Source organism: Dromaius novaehollandiae, chromosome 7 (genome assembly GCF_036370855.1).
Source record: "Dromaius novaehollandiae isolate bDroNov1 chromosome 7, bDroNov1.hap1, whole genome shotgun sequence".
NCBI classification, from domain to species: Eukaryota; Metazoa; Chordata; class Aves; order Casuariiformes; family Dromaiidae; genus Dromaius; species Dromaius novaehollandiae.
In genome coordinates this window covers 45,384,637-45,401,017 of record NC_088104.1, presented here as the reverse complement: position 1 = coordinate 45,401,017, position 16,381 = coordinate 45,384,637, and the positions used below count along the sequence as shown (strand labels likewise).

The 16,381-nt window shown below is 57.7% G+C and overlaps 1 pseudogene; it reads left to right on the top strand.

Annotated features, from left to right (window-relative positions):
- Nucleotides 1-2,092: 2,092 nt before the first annotated feature.
- On the top strand, nt 2,093-12,543 carry LOC112987492 (insulin-like growth factor-binding protein complex acid labile subunit; annotated as a pseudogene).
- The last annotated feature ends 3,838 nt before the right edge of the window (nt 12,544-16,381 follow it).

Sequence of the window (16,381 nt, the reverse complement as noted above, 5' to 3'; positions counted from 1 at the left end):
ACCACAGCGGAGTGGCTTTGCTGGCCAGGTGAGAGCCCCCTTGTGCCCGCTCTGCCCCAGCATTTCTCCCCTGCAGATGCGGTGCCCCACCGAGCCCGCAGGGGTGCCCAGCTCCCCAAGAAAGGGGCTGCAGCCTCAGCGCTTGTGACAGCGGCCTGGCTGAGTCGAGCGGCCAAGGGAGCTCCGGCTCCATCGCTGCCAGGCTCTGCGAGCTGCTGGGGGAGAGGTGGTGTTGGGAGGCACAAGAGAGGGGGATGGCCAGGGGCAGTTCCCTCCCAAAGGCGTGGAGTCCCCTCCCGTGGGGCCTGGGCTCGTGCCACAGGAGCCCCGGGGTGTGTGTGTGCAGGCAGCCCCGTCAAGGGCAGCCCCCAGGGAAGGGGCAAGGTGCCCCTGGAAGAGCCCAGGGGTGCCTGACTCAAGGGGGCAGGAAAGGGGTCACGTTGGAAGGCTGGAGTTCAGGGCCGGAAGGGTGTTCTTCCAGTCTCCCCTGGCAAAAGGAGCCTGATGACGCTGGGCAGTGCTGCTGGCTGCCAGAGCCGAGCACAACCGTGGCCTTGCCCTGCCTGTCATGGCCCATAGGGCACTGGTGAGAGGGTTTGGGAGGGCAGTCGCAGAAGCCCAGGTTTGCCTGGGCTGCTCAGAACTGACAGTGCCTTCTTCCCTCTGCCAGAGAGATGAGGAAGACCCCAAGACACGTACGTGTTTTCCTCTTCCAACGGCTGACAGCGCTGCTCAAGAGCAAGGAGTCCTGCCGGGAGATCCCCGCCATGGCTTTCCTCGTGGAGGTGAGCCTGATGGCAGACGGTGCCTTTCTGGAGTGCCTCTAGCTCCGGTGCTCTCTTCTACCCACCTGTGGGATGGATGGCAGCGAGTGGAAGTGGGGCAGGGAGTGCCCTGCAATTAGTGCCCTTGGCCTTGGCCCCTCTGTGGTGGGGTAACTCTTGTCGCCACCTGTATTTGATGCCTCCTTTGTGCCAGCTCTCTCTTCAGCAGCTCCTCAAAGGCCTGAGGATAAGAGGCTGCAGCTGGTGGAGAGGAGCAGAGGAGCAGGCAGGGGATCTGCATGGTGTGCCCTGAGGCCCAGGGCAGGGAGTGGGGCCCCAGGGGCTCTCCACACTCCCTGCTGCCTGTGCACTGGGCTTTGTCTGTGCCTGGTGGCCCCTTGTCCTGAGCTGTTGGTGGGATGCAGCGCTGCCCGATGCAGGGAGTCCTGCCGCCATTGCCAGTTTCTCTGTGCTGTGTGTTTCAGCTGCTGGCCTGCAGTGACCTTCCTGGCGACAAGGACGATTTCCTGGGAACCCTTTTGATGTCTCTGCGGAGTCAGTGCAGAGTGATGCGTGGGCTGGCCCTCCGAGGCCTTGTCCTGCTGTGCAAGAGACAGGAGATGGTGAGCAGGGGACAGCCGGGTGAAGCTGTGCAGGCAGCGTGGGGCTGGCCAGGGGATGCTGTAGATATCTCGAGCCAGCACCAAGCAAGCCATCTCCAGACGGTTTGTGTCGCGAGAGTGCTGTGCCCAGAGGGAGCATCCTGCTGCGAGGTGGAGGGGGAGCCTGAGCGCGGGGCCAGGCTTTGGGCACAGGCAGCTTCCGGGGCGCGAGGCAGCAGCCCCCACTCTGCAGAGGCCACCGTGTGCTGAGTGCCACCTTGGGGGTGTCTGCGCTGCGCTGCAGCCTCTGTGCACAAGCCGTGGGTGTCCGCAGGGCCGTGGCAACGGAGCGCTGAGCCTCGCTGGGAAAGGAGCCTGCTAGGGTTGGGACTGCTCACGGGCCGGGCAGGTTTCCAGACAGCATTGGTTACTAACCACGGTGCCCATTCAAGTCTGGCGGAGAAGAGGGCGACTGGTCAGGTGCAGAGGAGACTGTGTTGGCCTCTCCTCCCTCCCTATGCCCCAGACCCGCTCAGGCCCATGTGCCAGTAAGCCCAGCCAGCCAGAAGGTTGCTGCAGTAATTGCTGTGCCAGCTTCTGGGAAGCCAGAGGGGAAGGTGGTGTCTAATAAGGCGGCATTTTTGCCAGGGCAGTCTTTTATTGCTTCAGGAAATGAGGTTGCGTTTCCCACAGGTAAGCAAAATGCAGTACCTGTGGCCACTGGTAATGAGGCACCTGCAGGACGTGGACAGGGACATGAGCACAAATGCCCTGCTGGTGTTCAGCAATGTGGTCCCTGTCACGGATGGATGGAGGGTTGCCCGCATCGCTCCGCTGCTGGCCGAGAAGCTCCTGCCGCTCTTTGATGAGGTGAGGCTGGGGGGAGAGCCCGGGGCCCTGCTGGTGTGTCTGTGAGGCTGTGTGCAGGGTCACGGCTGTGGTGTGTTCCCCTGTGCGTGTGCCCCCGGCGTGTGAATTTGTGCTTCCCACCACAGGCCCCGGGCGCTGCCAGGAGCCTTTTTGCCTGGTGGCAATTGGGATCATTGCCTTGTGCTGCCCATGGTGTCCTGGGCTGCAGGACTGCATCGAAGCAGCCCCCTCCGTGCCCTGGGCAACTGTATTGTGCTTGGCCCCTGCGGCCCTTCCCGAGGCCTGGGCAGGTGCTGCCCAAAGAGCCAGGAGCAGGCCTGGGCGCGAGAGAGCAGCTGTGCCCCATGGCTGCCTCTTTCTGCTGGCGTCTTGAGCTGGGAGCACTGGTGGAGCCCCAGGGCGATGGAGAAAGGCTCCCCGGAAGGGCCAGGCAGGCAGAGCTCAGAGAAGCCTGTCCTGCTGCTGCCCCTCCCTGGAAACGCGCGCTCGACAATGCCAATGTCCCCCAGCCCCTAGCAGCCCCCCCACGGCTTCTCCCATCCCCGGGGGATCCCAGCCTCTGTGCCAGGCATTGCATGCCCACCCCAGCCCCTGGGCAGACCGTCTGCAGGCCGAGGCTTGCTCCCAGCACCCCGACGGCCCTGCTAGGCACTGTGGCTGGGCAAGACCGCGAGCTCGCGCCTCTCCCCGGGGCAGGCAGGTGAGGCCTGGAGTGGGTGGGATGCGCCCAGGAGGCACTGTGGAGGGCTCTCCTGGGGCAGCTCTTCTGGGCCTCGGCTGGGGGTGACCGGGGGCATGTGGCCAGGGCCAGAGGAGCCGTTTGAGGCACAGACGTCTCCCCCAGCTGTGCTCTCCTGGCTGCAGCCTGTTACAGAAGCGCACTGCATTGCCCTGCCTGGGCTTGGGGCCATTTTGCAGGGTCTGCAGACCTGGCCCACAGCTCCTTGGTGCGGAGGGAGGGTCAGAAACCGTCATCTCCCCATCAGCCACAGTGCCCCCTATGCTGACTGTGGGCTTGGAGCAGGCAGTGCTGAGGTGCCCCCTCTTCCTTGCCTCCAGGAGTCTGGCTGTGTGCGAAAACTCTCCATGCACGTCTTCAGAGATGTGGTGGAGGCTGCAGTGGGCAGCAAAAACCAGCAGCTGAAGATGCAAGTGCACAAGAGCCTGCTCCCACTGCTCTTCCATCTGCATGATGAGAGCCCAGGTGTGGCCCAGGTATGGATGTCTACCCTGAGCGGTCATTTTGAGGGGTGACCCCCTTTGGGTGGGCATGAGCATCAGGAGCAAGGGCTGCTGGCAGTGGGCCCCTCTGAACATGGGTCACCTTGAGGCCCAACCTCCTGAGTGCCTGAGGAGGGTGCAGAGCCCCAGCTTCCCAGCTGTGCCTGCAGGTGTCCAAGGATGGGGTTTGACCCCCAATCCCTTTTGCCCCTGTGCTCTGCCCAGGGCTCCTGGAGACGGCTGGGCTGGGGCATGCCCAGCCCTCTCCAGGAGGAGGAGACACCTGCTCCCTGAGTTCACCCTGTGGCCCCAGTGTCCTTGGGCTGCACAGAGGTGCAGCACCTGCAAGCTGGTTTGGGGAGCCAACATGTTCCCCAGCCCCCGAGCCTGGGGAAGGGAGAGCCCCAGGGAGGGAGATGCAGTCAGGGGAGGGGCTGGGCCCTGCGTCCCAGGTACCCAGCTCTGGAGCTGGGGCACGAGGCAGCAGCAATGGACGAGGTGTTTGAGGTGGTGGTTGCCCCCCATCTCTGCCCAGGACATTGAACCCCATGGCAGACCCAGGTCCCAGCTGCTGCCTCTTCCCATGGTGGGCCAGGCAAGGCCCCGAGGCTTGCCAAGAGCAGGGGGACGCAGGGTCTTGTCCCCTGGGCTGCAGTGGCACCTCCCCGTCTCTGCTGCTGTGCAGGCCTCTCGGGAAGCCCTCCTTGGCGCTGCCAAGTTCCTGAAGTGGAAGCAGCTCAGGCACCTGGCTGAGACAGCGCAGACATGGAGGATCGGCGAGTGCCTGGTAAGAATGGCCCCAAAGCCCCCAGAGCCAGCCTGCGCAAGGCCTGTCCCCCTCCATGCCCAGTGTGTGGGGCAGGCAGCTGTGCCCCTGGCCCTGGCTGGCACCCAAAGCCGCCAGGCTGGAGCAGCACTCACGCTGCCCTTCTCCAAGCACGCTGCCCTGGCGAGCTCTTCTCCAGGCTCCTCTGCCCTCGCTGCCCCCTGGGATGCTAAAGCAGCCCCTGGCCCAGCTGGGCCTTGGCAGCAGGAGGGCACCTCAGCGTGCCTGGGGAGCAGCCTGCCCTCTGCTCCCTCCGAAGCTCGGCACTGCCCAGCTCGTGTGTGGGAGCCATGAGCGTCCTGGCAGGGCAAGGCCGGGGAGGCCGGTCCTGGGCACAGGGACTGCCTGGCTGGGTGGGGGGGGGGGTGCGCCAAGCCCGTGCCCTTGTGCCCTCCCCAGCTGGAGGGGGGCAGCAGAAGAGCAGAAGAGTACCTGAGCCAGAGCCTGACGTACTTGGAGAGCCCGCAGGAGTCCTTGCGAGAGGCAGCCGTGAGGTTCACTGGTGAGTCCCAACCCCTGGGGTCCCTCTCTGTCCCGGGGCAGCTTGGTCCCAGCCCCGGCTGCTGCGCTAGCAGCAAGAAGCAGCCTTGCAGCTGCAGCTGCTGTGTGCCTGATGCAGGGCCTGGGTGCCTGGGGGCTCCGTGTCACCCTCCGCCATCTCTGTCCACATGTGTGGGGCTGGTGGGGGCCTTGTTGAGTGCCTCACAGCAACGCCCTTGGGTGTTGCGCTGGGGAAAGCACACTGGGGTCAGCCCTGCCCGAGGGGATGTGAGTGCATGGCCGAGCCGGGGGACAGGTTCGCTGCTGGGGGTGGGCTGGGGAGCAGGATTTCTGAGCGGCTGTGTGTGTGCCTAGGGCTCATTGGGCAGCACCTGAGGGGCCGGAGCAAGGAGAAGCTGGAGGACATCTGCACGGGTGAGCGAGGGCAGCAGGGTGTCAGGCAGGGCTGGTGGGAGGCAGACAGATGCTGGGCAGGGAGCTGCCACCCCTGCCCCAGGCGAGGAGGGCTCTGCTGCCCGTGCAGAGCAGGGCCGCTGTGGGTAGAGTAGAGAGAAGATTTCAGGCACCTTTGGGACGGTCCTGGCCAGCAACTCCCACCTCATCCCTTTCTTGCTCCTGCTGCCTCCTGGCTGTGGGAAGAGCTGGGTGGGACTGGCTGCGTCAGCAAGGGATGCCTGGCGTCTGTGTAGACACGGCGCCTTGATCTCTGCTCTGCTCCTTTCTCTCTCAGCCCTGCAAGGCTTGCAGGAGGACAGCAGCCTGTCCATCCGTTCCCTGGCGACGCAAACCATCCTGCTCCTGAGAGCTCCAGGGAAGATGACTCCCTCCCCAGGCACCACAGAAGGCCTGTGCTACCGGCTGAGGAGACTGTGGGAGCGGTGGCACTGTCCTCTGCGTGGTGGCCGTGTCTGCTGCTGGAGCTCGGCTGCCTCCTGATGCCAGGCTGCTCTGCCCGCAGCGGCCACCTGAGTGTGCAGGGAAGTCGGGGGGTTCCTGGCCTCTCTCCCTGCCCGCAGGACAGCTCCGGCCCTCAGGCCCAGCCCGTCCCAGGCTTGTGCTGCCAGTCCCCCCTCTGCTGGGCTTTCCCCAAAGAAGCAGCCCTGTCTCTTCACCACGGCTCAGTGTCTTTTCTTTGGGCAAAGGAAGTGGTGGAAAAGTCAGGTGCTGAAGGAATCGGGGTCACCCTGGGAGGGGGAGGGCACACACACTCTCCAGCAGTCTGGGGCAGCCACAACATACCCCCCTTCCAGCAGTCAGAGCAGCACCCCATTTCTCCGGACAGCAGGGTCAGGAATGGCAGCAGTCTTGACAGGGTTCTGCCCTGCAAAGCCATGACCTCTTCTGCATGAGGAAGGACCCTGCATGAGCTGGCCCCTCGCTGGCGCTGGCTTCCCCTGGTGTGGCTGAGCCCAGGAGTTAGCAGGCTGCTGGGATGCTCTGGTAGGCCCCGCAGGATTTGCCCATGCAGGCACCAGCGCAGCAGGGCCCCGAGCTCTGCACAGGCACGAGAGGCTCCAGCCCCTCTGCAGCCGGAGCTCTTCGGGCACCCTGACTGCAGAAGCCCAGTGTAACAGCAGGAAGATGCTGAGCGTGCCCCTTCAAAGCGATGGCATGTTGTTTGCCCAGAGATTTTACACCTTTCCGATGAGGGTTTGATGCCTGGTGGTTTCTCTCCTTCAAGGCCCTTCTTCTCCATGGCCACAATCAGGGTGATCCCTGCTGTAACGCTCCCCATCACTATTGCTGATCAGCCAGAATTAAAAGCAGGAGCCCCTAAATAGCTGTGCATAAAGCAGATCACCACAGCCCATCCAGGAGGCATCAGGCCTCTGGGCCCCTTGTGCAACCAGCGGTGCTCAGTACATCAGTGCTGCAGAGTGGGGACTTCACTTCACTAGACCCTAACCCCCTAGTCAGTGTCACGGGCTCGGCAGCTCGCCCAGCCCCGTGCGGCCGCTGCCCTCGACCGCTCGGCTCTGGCTCTCCACCGGGCTGCCCCTGCGGCCCTCGGGGAGGGCAGAACCAGCAGTGCCCGTGCGAGCGCTGAAGGCGACACCAACACCCCGCACGCCTTCCCTCCCGCCCTTCTCTCTGCCTGCCGTTGCCCTCTGCCTCCCTCTGCCTGCTTTCCAGGACGCCCCGGCGCCTGCGGTGTCCATGTCCCCGCAGCCCTCTGCTGCTCTTCCCTTGCACTGGGGCCCTCTCTTGGTCTCCGAGTCCCGGGAGAGACGTGTGGAGCATCAGCGCGGGCACCTTGGAGGCGGAGGAGCCCCACCGGGGCCCCAGGCTCCCGAGGGCCGTGTGCGTGGGTCCCTGCAAGTGCCGTAGTGCCCAGCGCCACGGCAGGGAGACAGGGGCTGACGCAGCCCCTTGGGGCTGCCCTCGCCTGCACACGCAGCCCTTGGTGGAGGCATGGGGCTGCCCACTCCCCCCAGGGAGTGCAAGGGAAGGCACTGGGGTGCAGGGGCCGATTGAAGGTGTCCCTTCCCTGGGGAGCGGGGCGCAGAAGAAGGAAGGGGGATCAGGGCTGGCTGGGGCTGGTGGCAGGTGTGGGGCAGCCCTGCCCTGACCCCCCCAGAGTGGGAGGCAGCTGGCACTAGCTGCTGCAGGAGCTGGTGGCGGAGCAAGGAGAGCTGTGCTAGCAGGGTCCCTGGGATGGCTAGGAGAAGGGAGGGGGGGGGATGCTTTTGGCACAGCTGATGGGGTGTCAGGAGAAGTCTGCTTGCATGGCAAATTTCCCGCCGGGCTGAGCACTGAGCCCAGGCAGGGCGGTGTGTGTGTGGGGGGGTGGTCCCACCCAGGGGTCCCACCCAGGGGGTCCCACCCCAGAGCAAAGCCCCTGTGCTGCATGGGGCCAGGGACGGGAAGAACACCAGCATGGCTGAGCCTCAAGGAGCAGCCCCAGGCCTGTCGCGGGCATGCTGGGCTTTGCTGAAACACTGCTGTGGTGCCGGGGATTGCACAGGCCATAGCCAGCGCGAGGAAGAAGAGGGAGAAGCGTTCGTGTCCCACCCAAGCCCTCTCGCCCTCCCATTCAGGCTGCACCACACCGAGTGTCCCAGGCAAGAGCCCCGCGCCAGCAGCAGGCAGCCAGGGGTGCCCGCCCTGGCTCCGGCCCTCTCTGCCCCCGCAACGGCCAGAGCAGATGGCCAGATCCTGCTCTCACTGCACTGGAGGTGCTGAGCCCAGCCCGGCCGGTGCTAGTGTTGGGGGCAATGAAGGGCTCTCAGTCCCTTTGTAGCACTGCGGAAGCCGTAGCAGAAGTCAGTGAGATGGCCTGCCCCTGCACCCAGCCCCGCTTGGCCCCTGGGCACCTGAGGACTCGGTGGCTGGGGAGGAGCAGCCCGGTCTGCAGCGCTCCGGCGGGGGGAGGAAGCTTTTCTAGCAGTGCCTGTCCAGCAGCTGCAGCGGGCACTGGCTGCCAGAAGCCGAGGAGGTGGGTAAAGCGGCAAATGCAGGACGGCCCAAGAGCTCTCCGAATACTTCTCAGCATTCCCCAAATCACTTGCTTGGTCTTTCCCTGCACTGAGGGCCCTCCAAGAGCCTTATGACATGCCCCAGGGGCCTCCAGCTGACTTGCTTTGCAATCCAGGAGCATCAATGGGCCTTTTGGTGTGGTGCAGAAGCCTCTGCGTGCCCTTGTTCCTAAGCCCCTCACCAGGCTGGTGTGCCTAAAATGCTTAGCCTTTGGACAGATCACCTAAGCCAGGGCTCCAGAAACCCCTGCTGCCTGCCCCGCGTTGCTCTGTCTTTGCTTTGTCCTCTAACTTCTCTGGGAGGCAACGCAAACCCTGAGACACCCAGCAGATAGACTCCAGGGCTGCCCATACACGGGCACTCGTGGCACCATGGCGTGCCAGCAATGCTCCAAGAGGGCGGGGGTCCCATCCTCCTACCGCCCCACATCCTACCTGCCAGTCCCAAGCCAATGGGTCAGCCTGGGGGCTCACATAGCTCTCGAATCCCACCCCAGGAGGATACTTCGCTACTGATGTTTCCTGCTCAAAGGCCGAGAGAAGTGGCTGTTGCCTGCTGGGCCTGAAGGTTTCTAGTCCTCTTAGCACAGGCAGCACCTTAGTCCCAAAGGACGTTATGGTGCCTCTCTCTTGTAATTAGACTGTGGCCTAGGACTCACTTGCACTTCCCAGACTGGGGAGGGGGGACAAGGGTCTGACCTTGCTCCTGGGTGCTTTGTGTTTGTGCATCTCAGCTGTCTCAGGAATTGATGACAGGTGTTTTCAGAGAGAGGCAGGTGGCAGGCATCAAGTTGCTGCTCTGCTACCTAAAGCTACCTGAATTATTAACACTTCCCTTCTCAAACCTCCCTCCGATTTTTCTGCTGACACAAACCTGCCTGGGCCCCAGCTGTGCCCAGTGCTTCCATGAGGCTTTCCAGCTAGCTCTTGGCCATGGATGGTCGTCCCCAGAGGAAGGCAGAAGGGACAGGGGATATAGCAGCAAGACAGGTAAAAGACATTTTGAATTTCCAGCATGTAGCTGTGGAGGAAGCAAAGGGAGGCAATCCTGTAAAGGAAAAAAGTTTGCATGGGCAGCCGAAATGATGGTGGTTAATATTTCCATTTGCCAAAGGATCAATTTTGACCAAGTCCTGGAGTGGCCGGGGGAGTAGCACGTCTGGCCTAGGGCAGCTGGTGCTGCTCTATCACCTGTAAAGTATGCTGAGAGGCAACCAAGTGTGAGAGTAACACTTCTAGAATGCTTGTGACTTTTCTTTAAGGGACCAGGGCTGTACTGTGGTGATGGCTTAGGCACAAAGCCAGCAATAGCCCCAGTAAACCTGTGGTCCGAACCTACAGCCTTTCTATGCTCTTTCTTATCCAATTGCAACAGCTGGCGTGAGCTGAAGCTTAGAGAAAAAAGCCTGGCTTTTCATTTTGAAATACAGAAGTACTTTGAAACACCAGCTGTTATAATTGATCCCTGTCATGATGGATGCGAAGAGAGGGCACAAAGGGAAGGGAAGGTTACCTCAAAAGATTTGAAAACGAGTGCACCTGAGAAAGTGGCTGCTAAGATACTTCTACTTCAGAATTTGATGAAGAGGAATATCATTTAATCGTGAGAATAACTGACCTTCCTTATGTGTCTTTTTATTTTTAGCCTCACTGATAAGGAAATAGGAGAGGTGTAACCTTATTCCTTTCTTTTTCCAGAGTTCATAGAAATTAGAGATGGAAAAAAAGACCTCTCAGTGTCTCCTGTGGTCATGTTCTCATGCCGTGTGGTACATCCCCTCTAGCATCCTGTCAAATAGAAGCTCAAATGCCCGAAGCACTGCTCTTTATGAACCTCAGTCAGCCCTGGGCTGGGAGCACTGCCAGAGGTCTCTGCCCCAAGCAGGGGCATCCCAAAGCTGGGACCGGGTGCTCAGAGTTGGGACAGGGTGAGTGGGACACCCCTGAGGACAGAGCCCCCTCACCTTTCCGCACTCTGTCCCAGGATGTCCCCACTCTCAGGGCCGAGGAGAGCTTCTTCACACTTTGTCGGGACTTCCCTTGTGTCCTGTTCCATCACTGTGCAGATGAGTCCAGCTCTGTCTCATCTGCGTTAGATAGCTGACAATGACAATTAGTGAACCCCTTGGGCTGAGCAAGCTCCACTCCCCTGTACACTGGGTGTTCCAGCCCCCAGCCAAGTCGACAGCCCCCACTGGACTTGCTCCAGTGTGTTGACATCTCTCAAGGTCTCTCCAACATCTCTCACCTTGAAAGCAGTATGGGCAGGTAGCCACCAAAGCAGAGCCAGGAGAGGAAAATCCAGGTGCTTGACCTTCTTAAACTAGTCCTTTGGTAAAACCACAGACAGCTCTGGCTGCACAGCGATGATGCAAAGCTATGAGAAAATGTATGGTCATTATGTGGCACAGTGGAGCAGCCTGGATTTAGTTGCACATGGATAAGGTGGATCACAGCAAGTGCAGCTCCCGGGCACTCATTCATTAAAAATTTAGAATGTCTCTTATGCCTTTGCCAAGTGTTGATGAACGTATCTTCCAGTGAGAAGAAGCAGTCAGAGGTCAGCTGGTGCACGGTGCTCCTGGTGGGATGGAGATGGCCCCGAGGTGAGTGATGAGAGGATGAGAGTGTTAGCACTGAGTGTAGCTGGCCCCAGCTTGAAAGCTGCCACTGTAAATTGAGCCATTCTCTGTGTATGGCTATAAAGCTGGTTCATTGTGCTTTGCCTGGGGTGCTGTTGGCACCTCTTAGCTGTGAGGGTGAAATAGCTTGCAAGACGGCACTGCAAGATGTGTCAGAAACCAATGTGGGTTAGCAACACTCCTTTCCAGGTCAAGTGAGGGGAAAGAGCATCAGGCTGGGAGGCTCTTCAGCAGCACGGTCATGGAGAGACATGTCCATGAAACAGGGGTCGGGGCTGAGGAGTGGTGTGCTTCAAGCTGCATTGACTCTTCTCCTTGGAAAAGATGCTTTGTGAGAGAGAAGCTGACAAAGGCAGTCTTGCCTTGTACTTTATTGTAGAGCTATAACTCTGAGGCAGGCCAAAACATCCAGTCTTATCACCAAAAGTCCATAGGATCTTGGTGTAGGGAACGGCAGTGCCAACACAAACAGTGTTGCCAGTTAACAAAACCCAGAAACAAGCACAAAAGCTACCAGACACGTACCTCTGCATTTGTTATTTCTCCTTAATTATTTCACAGGAAGAACTGGCTGCCCAGGATGAAACAGAAGATGTACACCCACTATTTATTCTGGATTTGGATTCTCTTCTTTGTAAATGCAGAATTTCTCCAGCCCTGCCCAAAAATCTGCCTTTGCAAAGAGGGGACCAGGTTTGTGAACTGTTCTGGAGTCAGTCTGAGTGGAAGCCTCATCTTTCCACAAGAGACAGAGCACTTGGACTTGTCTAGCAGTGGCTTGAGTGCTGTGCCCAGCCTGGCGCTGAGATTCCTGTGGAAGCTCCAAGTCCTGCTTCTGTGCAGGAACGACATTGCTGAGGTAGGAAGGGGAACATTTCGCTCTTTGGAGAGACTCCAGAAGCTTGATATCAGTGGGAACATGATCACAGTGCTAGGAAGCAGTTTTTCAGCTGGTCTCATTCTCTCCTTGAGCTCTCGTTGTCCCACAACAGGATCCAGACAGCTCGTTTCAGGAGCTTCCAAACTTTTGAGAACCTGCAGAAACTCAATATCCAAAACAATAACATCTCCTCCATTGAAACCGGGGCCTTTCGAAGCTTAACCCGCCTGCGGCAGAACAACCAGCTCCTGAGCCTTCAAAACGGGGTTTTCTCCATGCTGCAGCATTTAGAGGTTTTGAACTTGCAAGGCAACAGGATCAAGATGATTGGCCCCAGTGTCTTCATGCCCTTGAGTAGCCTCACTATCCTGAACCTGGAGCACAACGACATCAAGCACATCAGGTTCAAAACCTTCCTAACCATCCAGACTGCTGGGACACACATCCTGCTTTCTGACAGCCCTTGGTTCTGTGACTGTGACCTGCAGAGGGTCTTTGCCAAGCTGCATAGCGTCTGGCGGCTGGTCCTGGACCGCTATGAGAACATGACGTGTACAGAGCCGGCAGTGCTGAGGAACATCCCGCTGGCCTCTGTGGACACCCAGCTCTGTGCTGCAGAGACAGCCACAGTGCTCATTATCACCTTCACGGTGTTTGTCACCGTTGTGGCTGCCATCATGATGGCAGAGCGGAACAGGAGGAGAAGGACAGGCAAGCACTGGAGTGAAGACAACGAGCTCTCTTACAGCATACATGGGTGAGCTCAGCTATGGGGACCTGGATTCTCTGGCGTGCGTATGACTTGGGCATGGAATAAGGGCCTGACTCAGCCGTGCTGCCACTTTGGTGATGTGAGAGGACACTGGTAGCAAGATAGATGGAGCCAGGAATACAGCTTGAAGGTTTCTGTCCTTGCAGGGCAGAAACAGGCTGAGCAGGGCAGCTCTAGGCTCTTAGGCTCCTGGGCTTAAAGCAAGGCAGTATATGGTCTTTTGATTGTGTGTCCAAAAACCAGCTGAAGCCATGGGGCAGGGTTTTCCTCAACACAATGGAATTTTTTCTTGCAAGTACCTTTTCAAAGCACAGCCTCCTTTAGGACTTCAGTTTGCAGATACTCTTCTCTGCAAACTCAGCCTGGGAGCAGACATCTTTTTAGTACATAGCTCCATTCAGAATGAGCTCACTTGATAAACCTTGCCTGTTGCAGCCTTGACGTGATTTCTGAAGGTTGCACACTGCCTGGGAAGCACAGTGAGATGCTAGGAGATGAGGAGCCATTGAATGTTTCATCAGCCAAGACCCTCCATGTACTCTTAGATGGCTGACCCAGAATGAAGGCTGCAAGCTGACTTGGTCACCTCTGGCCAGCCATTCGCTCCAGCTGATGAAGACAGTCTTTCCACAAGGATGTGACAAGCGGGATGCTGCTTGCCCTATGGTGGGCACTGACATGCCTGACAGTGTTGATGTCTGTCTGGTGAAGTCTTCTGCATCCCAGTACAGAACTGCAATAGGACCATTGCCTGCAGCTGGCTCAAAACACTTTCTCACACAGGTGTGCAAATAAAGAAGTGTAGGGAAGTTTCAGATAGAGGGCATGTGCGATTCCTTTACAAGCTCTTCTATGCATCTGCTGTCCTCTTTTACAAAAGACATTAACAGCAACCTAGTTATAAATCTAGTGACTTCCTTGTTTTCAGTGGTTTCTTTGAGGATAACCTTTGCTTTTGTTGTTTCGGTTTTGTGTTTACCTTAAAAAAAATGTATACTGGCTCAGATACAGGTGCATTTCTATTTTCTTATATTTCCACCTCTTGCCCCCCTAAGCATGGCTGCACCTTGTCCACCCTTCTGCTATGCCTGGGAGCACTTTGGGGTTACAGATACCCCCAGAGAACGGCTGGTGGAGGGGGATATGCTGCAAAATAGCATCTGGGTTATCTTTGATTGCAGGTGGAACATGAGGCTGTCTGGTTGTGTTTTGGGAAGGAAGGCCTATGCCATCCTGGGATATGAATGGAGCTGCCTCACCATGAAAGCTTCATGGTGTTATCCCTCTGCTTAGCTCACAGGGAGCAAGTCTCAGCCACAGCAGCCAGGCCAGCTTCTGACACAAATTTTGAGGAGATACAGATTATGTGAAATAGAGAAGAGTAGAATGCAGGGTTTAGAAATAAAAAGCATAGAGGCATTGCTTAGTTTAGAGGTGACTGAGAAGAGTCTTATGAACAATCTTAATATACACAAAAAGTGTTAAAATCCAAAAAGTCACAGAGACTGGGGTGGAGGGGCACCTCAGAAGATCTCTGCTCCAAGCCCTGCCCCATGCTGTGTCACTCCAAATCCAGCCAGGATTTCCCTTGTTGCAGCTTGGGCCTGTGGCTTCTCATCCTTTCACTGCAAAGTGGCTTGTCTCTGTCTTCTCTGTAACCCCTCTGTGTAGTTGAAGGCTGTTAGATCCCTCTTTGCCTTTTCCAGGCTGAAGAAGCTTGGTTCCCTCAGCCTCTCCCTGTATGGCCCATGCTCCATGGGTCCCCAGCCAGTACTGCTGCATGGAGTTATTTCAGCCCCAGGTCACATTTGTCCACACTGAATGCAGTGAATCATGTAACATCCGGGCTTGCTTGAAGAGGGGAAGAAGTAGCACAGCAAAGGGACAAGCATGGATGTTGACACTCTGTGCAATGGAAGTTACCAGCTAGGAAGGCTAATGAATGAATGAAGTGCCCTATCTGGCAAGGCCAGGCTGGGCAGACAGGGAGAGCTGCTGCCCCAGACAGGGACCCTCCTGTAGGGGCAGACATGGCCATTGGCTCCAGGGGCTTTTACCTTCTGGGCAGGTGGGTCATGGATGGCTCTGTGTGCATCTGCCACAAGAGGGCAAGCTGAGATGCTAATATATCCCTGAAAACAGGGTTGGAGCAGGCGGTGGTGAAACAGGACGGGGATGCAGGGCTTGGGAGAAGGCCTCCTTGTCTGTCCTTCCTGGACATCCATGACAGGGGGCAGATGAGAAGAGCTCACCCCCTTGCCAGGCAGGTGTGATGCATCAGAGCCGTTACCCACAACCTCTGCGTTACATCTACACAGCACAGCATGGTGCACATCCCTGGGCAGGGACAGTTGCCCCAGCTGTGCTATCTCAGAGAAGGAGGTAAGCATTTCTGCTGTTCAGAGTCAGTCTCAATCTGCTTCCCTGAGACCAAGCCTGTCCGACGTTCCAGCAAGGCAACAAGTCCCCAGGGGAAAGAGTTGTTTGGCTATTGAGACCCACTTCCATGCACACCTCATTGCACAACATGTGCAAGAGAGGCCAGCAGCTGAGCATGCATCTTGCTTGCGTTCTTCCAAAATATTTATCCCAGACATTTGTATAGTTTTCCCTCACTGAATTTATTGCATGGAAACCCAGCTAGGCTTCCGGTGCCTGGCCTGTTCCTCAGCTCCCAGCTTACTGCCGCAGGGATTGGCAGAGGGCAGAGCAACCATGCAAAAGGTTGAATAAGGACACATTTTTCTGTTCAGAAGTCAGCCACCCCCAGCTCCGGATGGTAATGCAACAGAGGGCAGTTTCCCATGAAGAGGAGGCTGTGGTGTCTAGCAGACCTCCTCCCTGAGCGAGCGCATGGCCAGCTGGGCAAGGTCCCGTCCCTTTTCTTGTCTCTTGTGAAGCTGTGGTCAGAAAACATGCAAGGTGCTAAAATCAAATTGCACTTTGAGGTGCCAGAGATCATACTCTAGGCTGCATCCTGGGGTGATGGCGAAGAATAATGAGCACATCTGTACTAGTAATCAGGCAGAACATCTGGGCTAGCAATCAGGCAGCACAGCCTTGTTCCAGCAACTGGTCCAGCCCTTACAGGGGCTCTCCAGAGCAAGCACAGGAGATACTCTCACGTTTCAGCCCCAGTCTGCCTTGTGTGCTTGCAGGAGCTCATCCCTTCCTGTGTCAGGAGTGAAGGGCAGGATGCAGCCTCACGCATGACTCATGTCTGAGAGCAGCAGGTCAAACCCTGCTACATTTAGCAGCAGTTCATGCCTCTGCTTTTTTTCCTGTTCTCTCCTTTTGCAGAGAGCTCAATGAGGCCTGAGAAGAATGGGTTTTGCATGATGTTCTCTCATGGCCCCTTTAAGAGTCAAAAAGAAAATTTTCTCTTTGAAAGGGCAAGGTAGTCAACACTGGTCTCCGACCTTGGTTTCTGCAGCTCCCAGGGCCATGCACACCACAGTCTCTCAATGCATATGTAAGATGTGTTCAAATTGCATGGGGGCTGGGGTGGAGGGGGATGCATGCAATTTTTAACAGGGAGTAACAACTTTTAAGAGCTGCCTAGCTTCCCAGCAATAATCTGAGATACCAAAGCCTGTCCTGCAAGTGGCACTGTAGTAGCTGTGTTACAAGACTTCCCTGTTCTTAGACGTGGTGGGACCTGCTGGGAGAAGAAATGCAGTAACTCCATCAACAAACTCCTTGCTGTCTCCAGCTACAGAGCAGGGACTTGCTCCTAGAAGTGGGAATTATCAAAGCCCTTGTAGGAGCAGAAGCAAAGAGAAGAGCACACCTGGCCTGGTTGTATTCTGTAAAGGGAGATGGAAGTG